This window comes from Taudactylus pleione, unplaced genomic scaffold (assembly GCF_031769625.1).
Source record: "Taudactylus pleione unplaced genomic scaffold, aTauple2 ptg000095l, whole genome shotgun sequence".
NCBI lineage: Eukaryota > Metazoa > Chordata > Amphibia > Anura > Myobatrachidae > Taudactylus > Taudactylus pleione.
The window spans coordinates 10493555-10511787 of NW_028284497.1; the positions used below are offsets into that span (position 1 = coordinate 10493555).

The 18233-nt window shown below is 42.4% G+C and overlaps 1 long non-coding RNA gene across 1 annotated transcript in view; it reads right to left on the reverse strand.

The window, feature by feature from the left end:
- LOC148526578 (uncharacterized) overlaps positions 1–18009 on the reverse strand; it is a 49953-nt gene extending 31944 nt beyond the window's left edge. The window contains exons 1-2 of the long non-coding RNA XR_015878225.1: positions 17937–18009; positions 15469–15653 (exon numbers count right to left, since the gene is read on the reverse strand). This is a non-coding gene — a long non-coding RNA (uncharacterized LOC148526578). The remainder of the gene's footprint in view (positions 1–15468; positions 15654–17936) is intronic.
- Between the last annotated feature and the right edge of the window lie 224 nt (positions 18010–18233).

Consider the following 18233-nt stretch of genomic DNA (forward strand, 5'->3'; position numbering starts at 1 on the left):
CATTACATGCCTCCCATCACCCTCCAAAACACTGAAATGTGCCTTATGGAATGCATGCTCTGTCTGTAACAAACTAACATCCACCCATGACCTCTTTATTTCAAATAATCTCAATCTTGTGGCATTAACAAAAACATGGCTCACACAAACAGACACTTCCTCCCCTGCAGCGCTCTCACATGGTGGTCTACACTTCACACACACCTCCAGGCCTGGTAATAGTAAAGGAGGTGGAGTAGGAATACTACTGTCCCAATCTTTTACATACACAGTTATTCCACAGGTATCATCCCTTACATTTACATAATTTGAAGTACATTCTATTAGGACTTTCACTCCTTTCTCTCTGCACATTGCTGCTATTTATCGTCCACCTGGACCACCCAATCAATTTCTGGAACATTTGTCTGCCTGGCTCCCTCACTTCCTATCCTCTGACATCTTCACCATTATTATGGGTGATTTCAATATCCCCATTGACAGTCCACAATCCCTTAATGCCTCCAAACTTCTCTCCTTAACATCCTCTCTTGGCCTCTTCCAATGGACTGACTCCTCTACTCATCAAGATGGCCACTGCATTGATCTTGTATTTATCAGACTATGCTCTGTCTCTGATTTCACTAATTCTCCTTTCCCTCTCTCAGATCATAACCTCATCACCTGCACACTCTCCTCCATTACGTCAACCTCAATGGCAAGCAAATCAACCAAACCTCCTCAAACCCGCAGAGATATTAATGATATTCATTTTGAACAACTATCCTCCTCTCTGCAACAATCACTCTTACCTATTTCTAATTTCACTTCTCCTGAGACTGCTGTATAACACCTGAACCAGACCCTAGAACTAGCCCTTGATGAAGTAGCTCCAGCTACCTATCACATTCCCCGTAGACTTAGACGTCAACCGTGGCATTCCAAATTCACAAGAAACCTACAAAAACTCTCACGTAAAGTAGAACGTTAGTGGCGAAAGTCTCAAACTCCAAGTGACTTCCTCACATATAAAACAATCTACCACTCTTATTGTAATGCATTGGATAATGCCAAACAGACATATTCCCAATCTGTTATCTCTGCCCATGCCTCTAACCCCAAGCAACTTTTTAATACATTTAAATCACTTCTTACCCCTCAGTTACCCAACCCACCTGCTACTATCAGTGCACAAGATCTTGCTTCCTATTTCAAGAACAAGATTGATACTATCCGAAATGAAATGGTATGCATTTCCTCAGCCAGGGTCTTGTTCAATTCCCTACCTGCACTCAGTGGCACGTTCTCATCATTTGACCCCACTAATGAAGATGAAGTATCTACACTCTTCTCAACCTCATACTTTACTACCTCTCCTCTTGATCCTATACACTCACAAATCAGTAAAGCTCTGTCTCCTGTGCTCATTCCACACAACTGAAATCTGTAATCTCTCTTTCTCTACTGGTATCTTTCCATCACTGTTCAAGCATGCAGTGATTACTCCCATTTTGAAAAAAAAAAATTCTTACCCTAACTCTCTCTCAAATTAATGTCCTATCTCCCAGCTACCTTGCCCCACCAAGCTAATGGAGAGACTTGCCTACACTCGCCTCACACACTTTCTTAACACCCACAACTTATTGGATCCACTTCAGTCAGGCTTTCGTTCCCAACACTCCATTGAGACAGCACTGACTAAGATAGTAAATGATCTGGCCACTGCCAAGGCTAAAGGCCATTATTCACTTCTAATTCTACTAGATCTCTCTGCTGCTTTTGACTGCTGCTGTTGACCACTCTCTTCTCATACAACCACTACAATCACTAGGTCTTCAAGACATGGCCCTTTCTTGGTTCTCATCCTACTGTACCTATCTAATCGCTCTTTCACTGTTCACTTTTCTGATTCTACCTCCACTTTGCTAACTCTATCAGTTGGAGTACCACAAGGTTCAGTATTAGGTTCTCTGATTTTCTCAATATATACCACCTCTCTTGGCAAACTAATTAGCTCTTTTGGTTTTCAGTATCATCTGTACGCAGACAATACTTAAATTTACCTATCCTCCCCAGATTTGTCACCATCTGTGCTGGGCCGTGTCACTGAATGTCTCCCTGACATTTTATCTTGGATGTCATCTCGCCACCTCAAACTTAATATATCCAAAACAGAATGAATTATATTTCCACCAGCCAATAGTACTTACCAACCTGATATCTCTATTACTGTTGACAACTTGACAATCAACCCCACCCCACAAGCTCGCTGCCTTGGCGTCATCCTTGACTCTGAACTGTCTTTTGTTCCTCACATTCAATGTGTCTCTAAATCCTGTTACATACATCTAAAAAACATAGCCAAAATTCTACCATATCTTACACAAGACACTGCAAAAACTCTAATACACGCACTCTTAATTTCCCGCATTGACTATTGCAATAGTCTCCTTATTGGTCTTCCCAAAAACAGGCTCTCCCCACTACAATCCATTTTGAATGCAGCTGCGAGGTTGATCTTTCTCACCAAATGTTCAGTGTCTGCTGATTCATTCTGTCAGTCCCTCCATTGGCTGCCGGTCTTCTACCGTAGTCATTTTAAAATAATTACACTCACACATAAAGGTATTAACCAAACCACACCAACATACTGTACATCTCTTCACTTATCTCAAAATATCTCCCAACCCGACATCTCCGCTGTGCACAAGATCCGCGTCTCTCATCCCCGCGCATTACTTGTTCCCCTGCTTGGTTACAGGACTTTTTTTGGGCTGCACCCACCTTGTGGAATGCCCTCCCACGCACAATAAGACTTTCCACTAGTTTCCAAACATTCAAGCGTTCTCTGAAAACTCACCTCTTCAGACAAGCTTATCAGATTCCAGAACCGCCCACCTAACCTTTTATAGCTCACTATCTTCTCTTTCTTCAATTTAACATCCTTCTAACCCTGCAATTGGGCTGGACCAATTTGCAATTTGTAGCACTATGTATCAACACCTATTTCCCTATAGATTGTAAGCTTGTGAGCAGGGCCCTCTTACCCTTATGTATGTCTTTTATGTATGCATGTCTTTTACAACGCAGTATAATGTTAATGTTGATTCAAATTGTAAAGCGCAATGGAATGTGCTGCGCTATGTAAAAAACTGTTAATAAATAAATAAATATGAGTGATGTTTCTATGGATGTGTTGGGATGTATTAGGAAACTGTTAAATATATGGCCTACTTGTGATAGCAGAAGTGCAGAATACTGATACCCTCTCTGATTGATTTGTATATAGATTCAAAGTGGGGTATTAATGAACGTCATTGTATCTATAAGGTTATTTTTTAAAAATGTATCAAGCTGTGTGTTTTTAAAGAAGTTCAAAAACCCAATCATTATCATCAAGTTGATGATGATGATGATGATTTACACACACTATATGGACAAAAGTATTTGGATGCCTGACCACTACACCAACAAGGACTGTAATGACATTGTATTCAATACACATACTTTAATATGGAGTTGGTCACCCTTTTGCAGCTATAACAGCTTCCACTGTTCTTGGAAGGCTTTTCACAATATTTTGGAGGGTTTCTGTGGGAATGTGTGCTCATTCATTCTGTAGAGGATTTATGAGGTCAGGCACTAATGTTGGACGAGAAGGTCTGGCTCGCAATTTCCGTTCCAGTTCATCCCAAAGGTGCTCAATGGGATTGAGGTCAGAGTTCTGTTCGGGCCAGTCAAGTTCTTCCACACCAAACTCTTAAAACCATGTCTTTATAGTCCTTGCTTTGTGAACTGGGGCACAGTCATGTTGGAATAGAAAAGGGACTTCCTCAAATTTTTGCCACAAAGTTGGAAGCATAGCATTGTTTTGGTACGCTGAAGCATTAAGATTGCCCTTCACTGGAGATAAGCGACCTAGACCAAACCCTGAAAAACAGCCTGTGATCAGATGGCTTCCAGCCCAGATTCCCTATCACAGGATGGAGTTTCGATCCCCACTTGACCTTGGGGTATCAAAGATTCCCACTTACCGTCAGTGACCGCCTGTCACTGACTCCGCCCACTGTTGCTGTAATGATGCTGCCACCACCAAACTCTACCATCAGCATTTGGAACCACTCCTTAGGTACACTCAGGCTGCTACCTCGGCACCTGGAACAGCTTCTGCTGCATATGCGTTTGACTAGCTATGGCCACAGCCCCTGATTGGTGTCGGCTGATTCCTCCTGATCCCTCGCAATGGACCAGATCTGTATGGTAGCTGCAGAGGGCTTGAACTTCAGAGACACTCGGCTCAACCCAGAACAGTAGGAGAACGGAATAGCGTTTGGCGCAATTCTGTTGGTCGCAGGATTCAGATGTAGTCAAAAAAGGGAAAAGGTGTTTATTGCTCAAAGTCTTAAAAAAGACTCAACCTTTCGAATTAAGGGGTACATTAGCATACAGGAATCTTGTCAATCAGCAGTTCTTCTCCTCAAAGAATTTACAGGGTTGTACAATTTTACCAGGCACAAAGCCTTCTTTTATGGCACTCCAATACACATTACCACAGGGGTAAGTCCACCCTGGGTTCCTCTAAGCCAATCAGGCCATCTCACAAAGCATAAATAAATACGTCTTACAATTCACAGAAATTAAATCAATTTCCTCTATAGCACCCAAAAAACATTTGGCTTTCTTAAGCATAAGCTGAGTTAGCATATACTGTTTCTGAAAAGGTAAATATAATGCAAATTTCTATTGCATTCATCTTTTCACATGTCTATGACTGATCCAGTTTTGGCTTTCTGAGTCTTAACACCCTCTAAGTTCTTACACAAAATAGAAGCTTCCCAAACAAAAACAACTTGCTTTCCCCAGACTTACAGGGGTATTGTACACAGACACACACTGGAAACCTCTGCATTGCATTTTAATTAAAGTGATGTTAACAAAGGTTTGGTCACTACATCAGGATAATTAACATATCACTAGGAGGTGAGAATGTCTCATAACCATTTGACTTAAATGTTACAGCCTTCTAAAACAAAACAACTTATACTTTCCTTATAAGTGCATAGGCTAAACATTTAAAAAGTACATTTCCACAACGCACAGCACATTGAATGACATGTTCAAACATATTACTTATACATTCGCAGTACGTGGTACACTGCGCTTAAAGGTCCTTTTAAAAATGGTGCCGCGGCATGAGGGTTAATCTCTTCAGTGCCGTGGCAGCCATTTTAATCATGTGTGGTCGACCTCTGGCCACACTTCTCTCCCCCTCTTCCATGCAGGCCACCAGAGGGCCATGTTCCAATGATTTGGCTCCTGGTCCTGCAGAATCTTGGGGTGAAAGGATGCTACCTGGGGGGCTTTGGCTCTGGCCTAGACAGTTCATCCATATTACAGTGGGCCTTTCTTTGTCGATGCACAATGTCCAAATAGTCACACTGAAGTCCAAGGCTCCACCGCAACAGTCTGTCCGTTTCCCCTGTGGAGGCTGAGTGTGGTCCAATGCCCAAGCAATTGCCAACCACTGTGTTCCAATTGTGGCATACCCCACCTCTCACCATAGCAGTATCTTGCTCAAACAATCCACAGGGTGCTCCTGCCCATATGGCCCCTCCATACTGCTCCCAGTCCGTGCAATGATGCATTAGTTCATACCACAATGTCCTGGTCCTCTATTTGCGCCATCTGCCTTGGAGATAGTACCAGAGCCTCCTTCAAAGACTGGAATGCCAACTCACAAGCGGGTATCCAGTCCACTGACTTGGGAAGTCCCTCCCTAGTCAGCTCTGCAAGGGTTGTCACTACAGCACTAAAGTCAGGGACAACTCGTCCATAGGACCTTGTAGATTCTAAGGTCAGAACCTGTATTGGGGTTGTGGGCTGGGGACAGTTTCTGGTTGGCTCAACCTCCACTGGTCTGGGCCTACCCCTGTCCCCTCCTAGTCTATACCCCAGGCACTGCACCTCTGTCATCTCCACCTGGCATCTGTCTGTACTATCTGTCAGACCTGCCCTACCATCCTCCTCCAATGACCTATGATTAGGGGAACCTACCCTGTCACCTAGGCCTTCTCTCACCACCTTGTCCGCTACCTGTTCCACAGTGATGATGGACAGATCACCAGCCTCTAAACGCCGTGTGACATCCACCACGGTTAGGCTGCGTGTCTTCCTTGATCTACTTGGCACAAGCAGGGGACCTTGCTCCCAAACTGGCCTATTCCCTTCTATCTTCCTGGCCACCCTGTTTCTTAACACCTCCCACTAGGTCACACTCACTGCCACATCCCTGAAAGGCCGCTGCCAGTGTGACATGATATGCCTTCCAGAGATGGGTCAGCAAGCTGCGCTTCCCTGAACTCCTGCCTGTGGTCCTCACTTCCTGCTAAGTAGGTACAGTCTACAGGGGGATATGGGTTGGGATTGCTAGGGTCAGTCTGGTTGAGGTTAGTCAAATGGAAGTCAGTGTGGTCACTCATACTCACCACCAGAGTTGGCAAACCACTAGTGACAGGAGCATCACTGGGCACCCGCACAGGATCCAACAAGCCGGAACCAACATCCTCTGTGTTGCTAGGGGACGTAGGCATACCAGAGGCAAAAGGCATGCTGGGTAGTTGTGCTGATCTAGCCGCTGTAATCTTTTCCTCTGGGCTGGTTGATGCTGTGGTAGGCTGCGCTGGCAGTTGTCTAGCCGCTGTGGTCTTTTCCTCTGGGATGAGTTGCTCTGGTACAGATGTTGTAGACTGTGATCTGGAAACTTGACTCCAGGTGATGGCGTCAGCAAACGTGGTAATGATTCCACCACCAAGGTCATTCCCCAGGACCACATCGGTTGGAAGGCCACTTCCCTCAACTCTGGGCCAGCTCATTTAGTCCAGGTAGACTATCACCACAGGTACCTCTCGCTCCGTTCCACCTGCCATGGTCACTTTAGCAGTGCGACCTGGCAGTACTGCAGCAGGATCAATAAGTTGGGGGATCACAACAGTGATTGAGGCCCCAGAGTCTCTTAATCCTTGTCCCTGCAGGGGCCCCATTTGGACTGCCTGCAGGTGCTGACACATTTTGGGGTGGCCCCTTGGCCATGCTTGTGACTCTCTCCGTAGAGTCCACCTGATTCCAGCCACACTCCATTGGACTGAGTGGAATATGAACAGTCTCTTTGAGCTCACCTCCCCGGTTAGACAGGCAAGCTGGGCTCCAGCACTCGGATTTGGGGCACGAGTCTGGGGTGCTTGGGGTGTGGGACAGTTCATCCTCAGATGTCCAATTTTCCCACAGCTGTAGCACTTCTTGTCCAGTCTGGGCCCTGGTGGTCCCTGATGACTTGCAGGGACAGGACGGGGTGGTTGCTGGCCAAGAGGACCCGAGTTGGAGGATGCCCGCTTTGGGGGGTGATGAGCAGAAGAGGGGTGTTCCCCGGGTTGTACAATCCATTGGGGTCAGTTGCTAGTTGGAAGCTTCTGCGTTTGTGGCTGAATCTGCTAACTGGGCCGCCATCTTCAAGCTGGGTGGATCCTGGTCTAGCACCCACTCCTTCACCTCTAGGGCGCACCTGCGGTAGAACTGCTCTTGACACAGCAGATCAATCAGTGCATCCCAAGTAGTGGCACCAGATCCCTTCACCCACTTCACCACATACTGCCTCAGCTGGGTGGCGAACTGCTCATAGGTGCTGTTGGGGTTTTTGGGCAAGTCCCAGAACTTTTTCCTGTAGGACTCAGGAGTGACAAAGTATTGCAATAAGAGGGCCCTTACGACTTAATCATAGTCACCGCAGTCCTCGGTGGCCACTCCTCAATAGGCCTCCAGAGCCACTCTGTTCAGTGTGGGCACTAGGTGTCTGACCCACTCCTGCTTGGGTAAATCATGTCATCCTTTCAAATACTTGCAAATGTCCATAAATGTCCCCATTGCTGTCTGCAAACTTGGCAAACTGTATACGATCTGCTCCCAGTACAGCAGTCTGCAATGTTGCTCGAGGTACCACGGCCAGTGGTGCCCGTTCATCATGCCACATCCGAATGATTAGCATATGTTCTTGCTCTGTTGCCCTCTCTCCCAATTCCGCTAGCTGATCCGCTAGGGTATCCAGACCGCCCCACCTGGGACGATGGGATATCCTTTAGGCCGAAAATACTTTCAGTAAGGTGATGTGAATCAAAAGTAAAACATTTTAGGGCTCATTAACAGTTGAGAGCAATTTTAGGCCCTGATGCACATGTAAAATGCATGCATTCCTCAGTTTGACCTTGTGCTCCACAGGAAGTTTCTGTCCTCTTAGAGCTCATCACACACCCACAGAACACTCAGCCATAACTAGCACTTTGTGGGCCAGTTTGAAACTTTGTGAAGGGACCCCCAATACTTTTAGAGAGAAAAGTTATTTACAGTGCTCCTTTGATGTGGACATGCCTAATGCAGCCTAGGGGGCATTCCTACTGCCCTCTATCATTTTAATGCATCAATATCCTCAAATAACTTCATCATCTTCATCACAGGCCCTGATTCAGAGTTGTACACTATGCCGATGTTCACATACTGTATTTGAGAATTTTCTATGCGTGAAATGAAGAGGAATGTCTTACTGTGCATGTGAGAACCGTAGTTTTACATGGCATTTGCAAGGTCCTAAGCAGCCCACTGTGATCCATGGAAGTTCCTGCGTGAATTCGGGGAGGTGGCCAAAAGTATTTGCAAAAGGAAGCTGTACCGTGGGCGTGTTATGGGAGCTCCAGGGACGTGGATGTGATCTTGGCTGCATTCCCTATCACAGAACCACTGTCTGTGGCCACTTTTAGAGAGAAAGTTAACCCAGAATCTGGGACTTACAGTACTCCAGTAGTTGATGTGCATACAATGTTGCGTTAATTGCTGAGTCCATCACACACTACTTCAGACGAAGAGTCTGTTAGCAGTCATTAGCTTATTTTCCCACATAAATTGCGAGTGCAAACACAGCGACAAATGCCATACTACATGACTCTGAATTAGTCTCCTAGTCATTATCCCATATCATAGTATCCAACTACTTTCAATGACATTAGCCATGTGAATAACCAAAAGAGTTTTTATGCCCCATATTAATCCCCCCAATGTATTATGCTCCACAGTAATGTCCTAGCCACAACTTATAGTAAGTCCTATAGTAGTGCCCCAGTTTATAGTATGTCCTCAGCCTTCATCATTTAATCTCCAAACATGTGCATCTCCATTTTTAATTTGCCCTATGGAGCCTAGCTGGTGACTCCTCTGTCTATCTTCTTACTGGTGTTGATGTAATTATGTTAGTAGCAGTAGAGAGACAAATGCACTGATGCCAATGTAACCTGAGTGTCTGGGAGATGAGAGAATGGCCAATAGCATTAGCATCCCTTCAAACCCAACCCCCTACAATAACTATAGTTATGCCTCTGCCTACTGTATGTGCAAGCACTCCTATTGTCACCCAGTTACCCCAATTCAACTGCAAGGTGAGATGCAGCTTGGATGGATGAACAATGCAAAAAATTGCAAGATACATTTGCAAGAAATACTTATGTACCACTATGAATCTGGCCTAGTGTTCAACTTACATGAATCTCATGGTCCTGGAATATTGACATAACTGATATTAATACTTGTGTAGTTTGTAATAATCTAGTTCTATATGGAATATAAATATAATTGTGGGTTTCGTTTTCAGAAGATTTCCAATAAGGCCAAATGTAACCTTAGGCATTATGGGCAGCAGACAGGTAAACCCGAGAAAATGTGGATATTCAACTAGATGTAAATGTAATTGAGCCAAGAGGTAAGGATATAAATTATACAGTAGGGTCTGGCATTATATTCAGCTCTGTAACACATAACTACAAAAGATGTTTAGTGCACCAGTTATAATGTGACAATACACAAGGTAAATCTTAAGACCAAAACACCAGTTTTATATAAAAAATATGTATAACAATAAGAAATTGTGCAAATTCTAGTTAAAGGTACAGTATATAATATAAGGATTCAAATAATCCCTCTCACTACAAGTAATGCATTACAAGCCTTTTAAAACAGGAGGTATTCTTAGAACTACTTTAGTTGACAACAACCAGCATTGGACCACAGAACAAAACAAATGAAAAGAAATAAGCAGCATCCTAGCAATTCTAAAGAACTATTGTATACCAGCCAGGCACCAGGAGCATCGCTCTAACGTCCACACAATTTAATTATGATTATAATTTTTATGTGAAGTTTATAGAGTGAAAACAAAATATAATGCAGACTGTCAGCTTTAATTTGAGTGTATTTATATTAGGGGTGAGCGGGTTCGGTTTTCTGAAATCCGAAACCCCCCGAGCCCCCCATCCGAGGCCGATCCGAGTCAGGCTCTACTTTTCCCGCCTGACTCAGATCTGAAATCGAGGCAAAACGTCATCATCCCACCTTCCGGGTCTCGCAGGTTTTGGATTCTATATAAGGTACCCGCGTCGGCGCCATTTTCTCACTTGGCTGTGGACAGTGAAGAGGGAGGGTGGGAGTTAGGGCTGGCTGGGCTGTGTAGTGTAGTGTAGTGCAGTGCAGTGTAGTGTTGTGCTGTGCTGTGTTGTACTTTGCTGCTGTTGTCCATATGGGCTGTGTCCACTCCTTCAAAGTCCATAGGGGCTGGCTGTGTTGTGCTGTGCTGTTGTTGTGCATAGGGGCTGTGTCCACTCCTCCAAAGTCCATAGGGGCTGGCTGGACTGTGTTGTGCAGTCAGTTGTCCATAGGGGCTGAGTCCACTCCAAAGTCCTGTGCAGTGTCCCAGTCCTAAAGGGGTGCAGTAGTGTTGTCCAGGGGGTGCTCTGTCCATCAGGGGTGCTCTCCCCAAGTGCAAAAAAATAAATACTTTTTCTGTGTTTGTGAATTGTGTGCGCAGTAGCCGCACGTACATCAACAAAGTAGCGCCAAGCGTGCGCCTGTGTCATAAGTAAAGGGCCAGCTGGCCTGACCGTGAAAGGGTGCTGTAACCCCCAAAGTGCACTCCAAATAAAAAAAAAATATTTTCTGTGTTTCTGAATTGTGTGCACTGTGGCTGCACGTGCATCAACAAAGGAACAGCGCCAAGCGTGTGTCTGTGTCCCATAAGTAAATGGCCGGCTGGCTTATCCGTTAAAGGGTGCAGTAACCCCCAAAGTGCACTCCAAAAAAATAAAAATATATATATTTTTGTGTTTGTGAATTGTGTGCGCAGTAGCCACACGTGCATCAACAAAGTAGCGCCAAGCTTGCGAATGTGTCATAAGTAAAGGGTCGGCTGGTTTGACCATTAAAAGGTGCTGTAACCCCTAAAGTGCACTCCAAACCAAAAAAATTATATTTTCTGTGTTTGTGAATTGTGTGCACTGTGGCAGCATGTGCATCAACAATGGAGCAGCGCCAAGCGTGCTCCTGTGTCCCATAAGTAAAGGGCAAGCTGGCTTGTCCATTAAAGGGTGCTGTAACCCCCAAAGTGCACTCCAAAAAAAATAAAAAAATATATATTTTTGTGTTTGTGAATTGTGTGCTCAGTAGCCGCACGTGCATCAACAAAGTATCGCCAAGCGTGTGCCTTTGTCATAAGTAAAGGGCCGATTGGCTTGACCGTTAAAGGGTGCTGTAACCCCCAAAGTGCACTCCAAACCAAATAACAAAATATTTTCTGTGTTTGTGAATTGTGTGCACTGTGGCTGCACATGCATCAACAAAGGAGCAGCGCCAAGTGTGCACCTGTGTCCGATAAGTATAGGGCCGGCTGGCTTGTCCGTTAAATGGTGCTGTAACCCTCAAAGTGTGCTCCACAAAAAATAAAAAATTCTTCTTTTTTTTCTGTCTTTGTGAATTGTGTGGGCTGTAGCCGCACCTGCATCCTCAAAGCAGCAGCGACAAGCGTGCATCTGTCTGTTAAAGGGTGGTGTAACCCCCAAAGTGCACTCCACAAAAAATAAACAATTGTTTTTTTTCTGTGTTTGTGTGCGAAATGTATGCGCAGTAGCCGCACGTGCATCAACACAGCAGCAGCGCCAAGTGTGCACCTGTGTCATAAGTCAAGGGCCGGTTTGGACATCTGGTCCAGACTGAAGGACGTGCCAACAATTCCTGACATGTCTACTGTCACTGCATATGATACTGTCACCACTGACAGAATGTTGGAGGAATTATTTTCTGTGTTTGTGAATTGTGTGCACTGTGGCTGCATGTGTATCAACAAAGGAGCAGTGCCAAGCGTGTGCCTGTGTCATAAGTAAATGGCCCGCTGGCTTGTCCATTAAAGGGTGCTGTAACCCCCGAAGTGCACTCCAAAAAAATTTAAAAATTCTTTTTTTTTGTCTGTCTTTGTGAAATGTGTGGGCTGTAGCCGCACCTGCCTCCTCAAAGCAGCAGCGACAGGCATGCATCTGTCTGTTAAAGGGTGGTGTAACCCCCAAAGTGCGCTACACAAAAAATAAAAAATTCTTCTTTAATTTCGATCTTTGTGAAATGTGTGGGCTGTAGCCACACCTGCATCCTCAAAGCAGCAGTGACAAGCATGCGTCTGTGTGTGAATGGGTGGTGTAACCCTCAAAGTGCGCTCCACAAAAAATTCTGTCTTTGTGAAATGTGTGGGCTGTAGCCGCACCTGCATCCTCAAAGCAGCAGCAACAAGCGTGCGTCTGTCTGTCAAAGGATTACATCGGTGACAGCATCCAAGTAGGCATGTCAGACAGTCCATACCTGTACTGGCAGGAAAAAGAGGCAATTTGGAGGCCCCTGTACAAACTGGCTCTATTTTACCTGAGTTGCCCCCCCTCCAGTGTGTACTCACAAAGAGTGTTTAGTGCAGCCGGGAACCTTGTCAGCGACAGGTGTAGGAGGTTGCTTCCACAAAATGTGGAGAAGATGATGTTCATAAAAATGAATTATCAGCTCTTCCAGGGAGACCAGCCTCCAGAACGTACAGAGGGACCTGTGGTGGTGGATTCCAGTGGGGACGAGTTAATACTCTGTGAGGATGAGGATGTACACAACACTGAAGAGGGTGAGGAATCGGTGAATGAGGAGGATGAGGACGACATCTTGCCTCCGTAGAGCCAGTTTGTGCAGGGACAGATTAATTGCCAGCTTGTTTTGTGGGGGCCCAAACGAACCAATCATTTCAGCCACAGTCGTGTGGCAGACCCTGGCGCTGAAATGATTGGTTTGTTAAAGTGTGCATGTCCTGTTTATACAACATAAGGGTGGATGGGAGGGCCCAAGGACAATTCCATCTTGCACCTCTTTTTTTTCTTTGCATTATGTACAGTTTATGACCTAGTTTTTCAAACTGCCATCCTGTCTGCCACTGCAGTGTCACTCCTAGATGGGCCACGTGTTTGTACCGCCCACTCGTGTCGCTTAGCATAGTCATCCATCTACCTCGGTGCAACCATTTGGACATAAAAACACTATTGTGAGGTGTGAGGTGTTCAGAATAGACTGGAAATTAGTGGAAATTAAGTTTTTGAGGTTAATAATAGCATAGGAGCAGAAAAATCAACACATTCTGTGATTTTAGCTGTTTTTAGGCTTTTTAAAAAAAAAATACAGATCCAAAACACAAAACCCAGAACCCAAAACACCAAAGGGTGGTTTTGGCAAAACCAATCAAGATCTAAAACACAAAGAAAGATCCAGATCCAAAACCAAAACACAAAACATGAAAAGTGGCCGGTGCACACCCCTAATTTATATCCAATTTTAAGAAGGTTTCAGGAATTAGAGACATTTAATATGTAGTATCCCCTGTTCCAAAGGACCAAAAGTAATTGGACAATTGACTAAAAAGCTGTTTCATGGACAGGTGTCGGCTATTCCTTTATTTCTTTGTCACAAACAGTAAAACAGCTCACAAGTCTTAACGAATTACCCGATGCTGCATAACGGTTAATACTCTGATGTATGTAACTCATATTGTATAGGTCGACTGAGATAATTGGCCCCTGGCAGGTGAGATTTGCATAGAACTCCGTCAATCTTATAGTGGTTGGTTTGCGCTACCTGATTTTTTGTCTTTTTGTTTTATTGGTTCATTTGGCGGTAACACAGACATCTCCTAGAAGGGAGTGCTGCGAACCTTCCTCTGTACACATAGCTGATAATTATTTTGAATATTTATATGGGATTGGCACTTATTGATCTAATTTTTTCTGTAGTTATTTCCTTATCAATTAAGCAGGCAAAAGGTCTGGAGTTGATTCAAGTTGAGACATTTATATTTGGAAGCTGTTGCTGTGAACCCACAACAAAAGGGCAAAGGAGCTGTCAATGAAAGTGACACAGGCCATCCTTAACCTAGGCACACACTATACATTTATCTGTCAGACCATCTGTGAATCTGGCTTGTTGTAATGAAAATCTGGTAACGTATGGGGCAAAGGACAACATACCATTTCCTCCCAAACACTGTAAAACAGTTAAACATGGTTCTTCAGACAAATTGGATAAATTAAACTGATTTATCCAATTTGAACAATTGGTTTTGTTTGTGTTCTAGTGTTTGGTAGCAAATGGTTAATTGTATTTTGCCCCCATACATTACCAGATTGTCATTCCAACCAGCAAGATTGGACAGATGGTCTGACAACTGTGTGTGTTTAGCTTTAGGCTATAAAGACAAAACTATTAATGAGAGAGATAGCATAAACCATAGGAGTGTCCCAATCAACAGTTTGGTACATTTTCAGAAAAAAACAATGCACTAGTGATCTCGCCAACATAAAAAGGGCTGGACATTCATGGAAGACAGCAATGGTGAATGATCGCAGAAGCCTTTACATGGTAATGAAAAAACATGTTCACAACATCCAGCTAAGTTAAGAACACTCTCCACGAGGTAGATATATTATTACCCAAGTCTACCATAAAGAGAAGACTTCACAAGAACATATTCACACCAAAAAGTACAGTATAGATAGACAATGAACAAAAACATACAATGAAAGCAATCCAGGAGTTTTTTAAGGTAAATATTTTGCAATGCCAGGTCAATCACTTGATCATTTACCTGATTGAGCATGCATTTTACTTGCTAAAGACAAAACTAAAGGTAGAAAGACCCACAAACACACAACTGAAGACAGCTGCAGTAATGTCAAAGCATACTGTATGTCTATGGATTGCAGACTTCAGGCAGTCTATTCCTGTAATGGATTCTCAATAGTTTTAAAAATGAACATAGGGTACTGTGTAAAAAATGTTTGCAATTTCTAAACATTTCCTACAAAATGTTTGTTCAAACCATAGAATTAAAGCTAAAAAGTCTGCACATCCAATGTGGTGGCATAAAGAGACAAAATTATGAAAATTGTGCTGGCTCCAAATATATTTGGACCTAGCTATATATGGCTGTAATCTTGTTACTAGTGACTCTTATAGAATGACTTATAATAGATTTTATACTGATCATATTGAGTTGGTATCAACACCTGTAAGAATAGCTGTAAATAATAGTCACAAAAGTACTTTTTTTCCTACTGTTGGATTTTTGAAGAATAAAAGTTGAACACAGCATCAAGATCTTCTGAAATTAAGGGCCCACTGTGTAGCCATCTCAGATAAACTGTCATCACTGTCACGTTGAGAAACTTTGCTTCTCCAAATTACTAGGTGGTCCATCTTGTATGTATGCTGTGCTCTCATAATGCATCTCTTTTCTCATTCTGAAATAAAAAACACAGTCATGCATTTTAAAGAAACCCAACAACACAACATGAAATTACACCAGTTATCTGACTTTTCTTCATTTCAAAAATTTATTTTATGAGCTTTCATTTTTGTAAAAGTATCAAGCAGACTGAATTTGTTGCAATAGTTTAGCAGTTTCTTCAATTGCTAGTAGTGCCAAGCCATCCAGATGTTCTTTGGATATAGTAGACTGCAAATAAGTTTTAATCAGTGTCAGTTTTGAAAAGAAAATTTTTCTGATGTAAAAATCAATGGCAGCGCTGCTAGTATACAAAAAGCCACAGTCACATTTGGAAAGTTCTACCTAAGGCTATTCCTAGATATAAAATTCATTATTTTTACAGGGTGAGAAATGTATTTCTCTTGGATTAAGTTGGACAAGACTATTGACTCTTGCTTTAGCTTGTGTCCATCTACATTAGAGTGTTCGCCATAAGTTACTGCAGCACTTTTCCAAGTAATCGTTCTCTTTATCAGATAAGTTTGAGATATCATAAACTGAATATTTCACTGTGCACATTTAATTGTTGAAAACATTCAGTTACTGAATTGATGGCCATGTCCAAAACTTCCATAGAAATTGATAAAGGAATCTCTAGCGCTTACAACTAGCTCATCTGTAAAATCATAATCAAATTGATGTTTTACCTTTTGGGGGTGAGCTTGTTTCTCCTCTTGAAAATTGGTATCTGTTTCAAGGGTTTTTACAAGTATTCCAGCAGTAATTAGTACAGCTTCAAAACTGGTCATGCAATAGTCTTGGACTGCAACATTTATCTAGAGATATTTATCTGAAAAAGAATATCGTACCACAACACTAAACTACATATGAATTTAAACTCTTTAATTTTCTGTGCATAGCCTCCAGCAGCAGCCTTTCCAAATGGGTCAATTTTGTACATCTTCAGAGGCTTCTAGTAGAGCATTGTAGACTTTACCAAGTTTGAATCTAATGGTTTTAATAGCATCAATTCTACTCTCACAGCAAGTTCCACTTAAAGGTTTTAAAGTAAGGCCATTTATGTTGATCTTCAGAATGTCCCATCTAAGTGTGGAAGCTGGGAAAATAATTTTTAATGTTTTACTTCATGCTGGAGACTGCTTCAGTACAGGATTTAGCTTCATCAAGTGTAGAGAGTAGCAGTTACATGCTATATATGCCCTAGGGTTTATATCTACAATTCTTCTTTGGACACCAACATTTTTACATTTCATATTTGAGCCATTTTCTTAAATCTTGTCCTCTCATACTTTTTAAAGGATTTTTTTTCATTTTTGAGTTCTTTGATGATGGTTTCTACTAAAGCCAAATGTGTGACTTTAACATGTAAGAATCCAATTAATATTTCCTCTATTGAAATATCTTTTGCATCTTTGATCTTCACATACAGAACCACTACTGTCATTTTAAATTTATGAGAAATATTGGGAGTAAAGTCTAAAATGATAGAGTAATAAGTGGCCTTGTTAATTTCAGCCAAAATGTGTTGTTGTTTTTTTTATAACAGAGTCCAGGAGCTGTATAAACTCATTTTGTATTGTTTTTCCTAAATAATGAACATTGGCATAATTTTCTCTTGAATTAATCCTTCTTCTGACATGATGCTATCAAATTTGGAAATGCATTCCACAAGTTTCAGAAAATTTTAATTATTCTGTATAGACAGTATCTAAGGTTCCTCTAAAAGGCAGATATTGCACACTCCAGTACTCTGCTATATAAAGTAGATGTTTCAAAACTTTTCTCCAATGCTCTTGCACCCAAAGTAAACATTTGTTTTTGGAGTCAATAGTGATGTTGAGTCTTAAACATTTCTTTAGTTCTACCCAGGAATGGTAAGCTCCAATGTGATACGGTGTTACCTTGTGGTGCAATATATTTTACACACATTGCTCCAATCAGTGTAACCTTCAGTAGAGACAAGTGAAGACCTACACTTACCCCTGAATTAAAAATTTTGCAAAGAAACCAGAAAACTTAATTTTTTGAGACACTGTAAATGAGCCCGTCTTTATCAACTTACTCTACATTGTGTAAATGTCTTTTATACATACTTGGATTGAACTTCCTTCCATTTTCAGAAACTTTGAAAGTTAAATTTACTAATTGCTCTGGATGTTTTTTTTTACCAACATCATTCTTATTTTATCTGTAACATTTTGAGGCCAACTTTCAGAATCAGTAAAATTTAAGATATTATTGGTTGTATAAAAAGCTGGGACAGTTGTTAGCTAAAAAGAAAATAAAAATCACCTACCAATATACCACAGGTTCTCAAACTCGGTCCTCAGGACCCCAAACAGTGCATGTTTTCCAGATCTCCTCACAGAATCACAAGTGAAATTATTAGCTCCACCTGTGGATATTTTAAAATGTGTCAGTGAATAATAAATACACCGGTGCACCTGCCAGGAGACCTGGAAAATGTGACCTGTGGGGTCCTGAGGACCGAGTTTGAGAACGACTGCAATATACCATAGTTATTAAAATTAAACCAACAAATTTTGGCACTACTAAATTTTTGTCTCACTAGTTTTATATGAAAAAAACATAT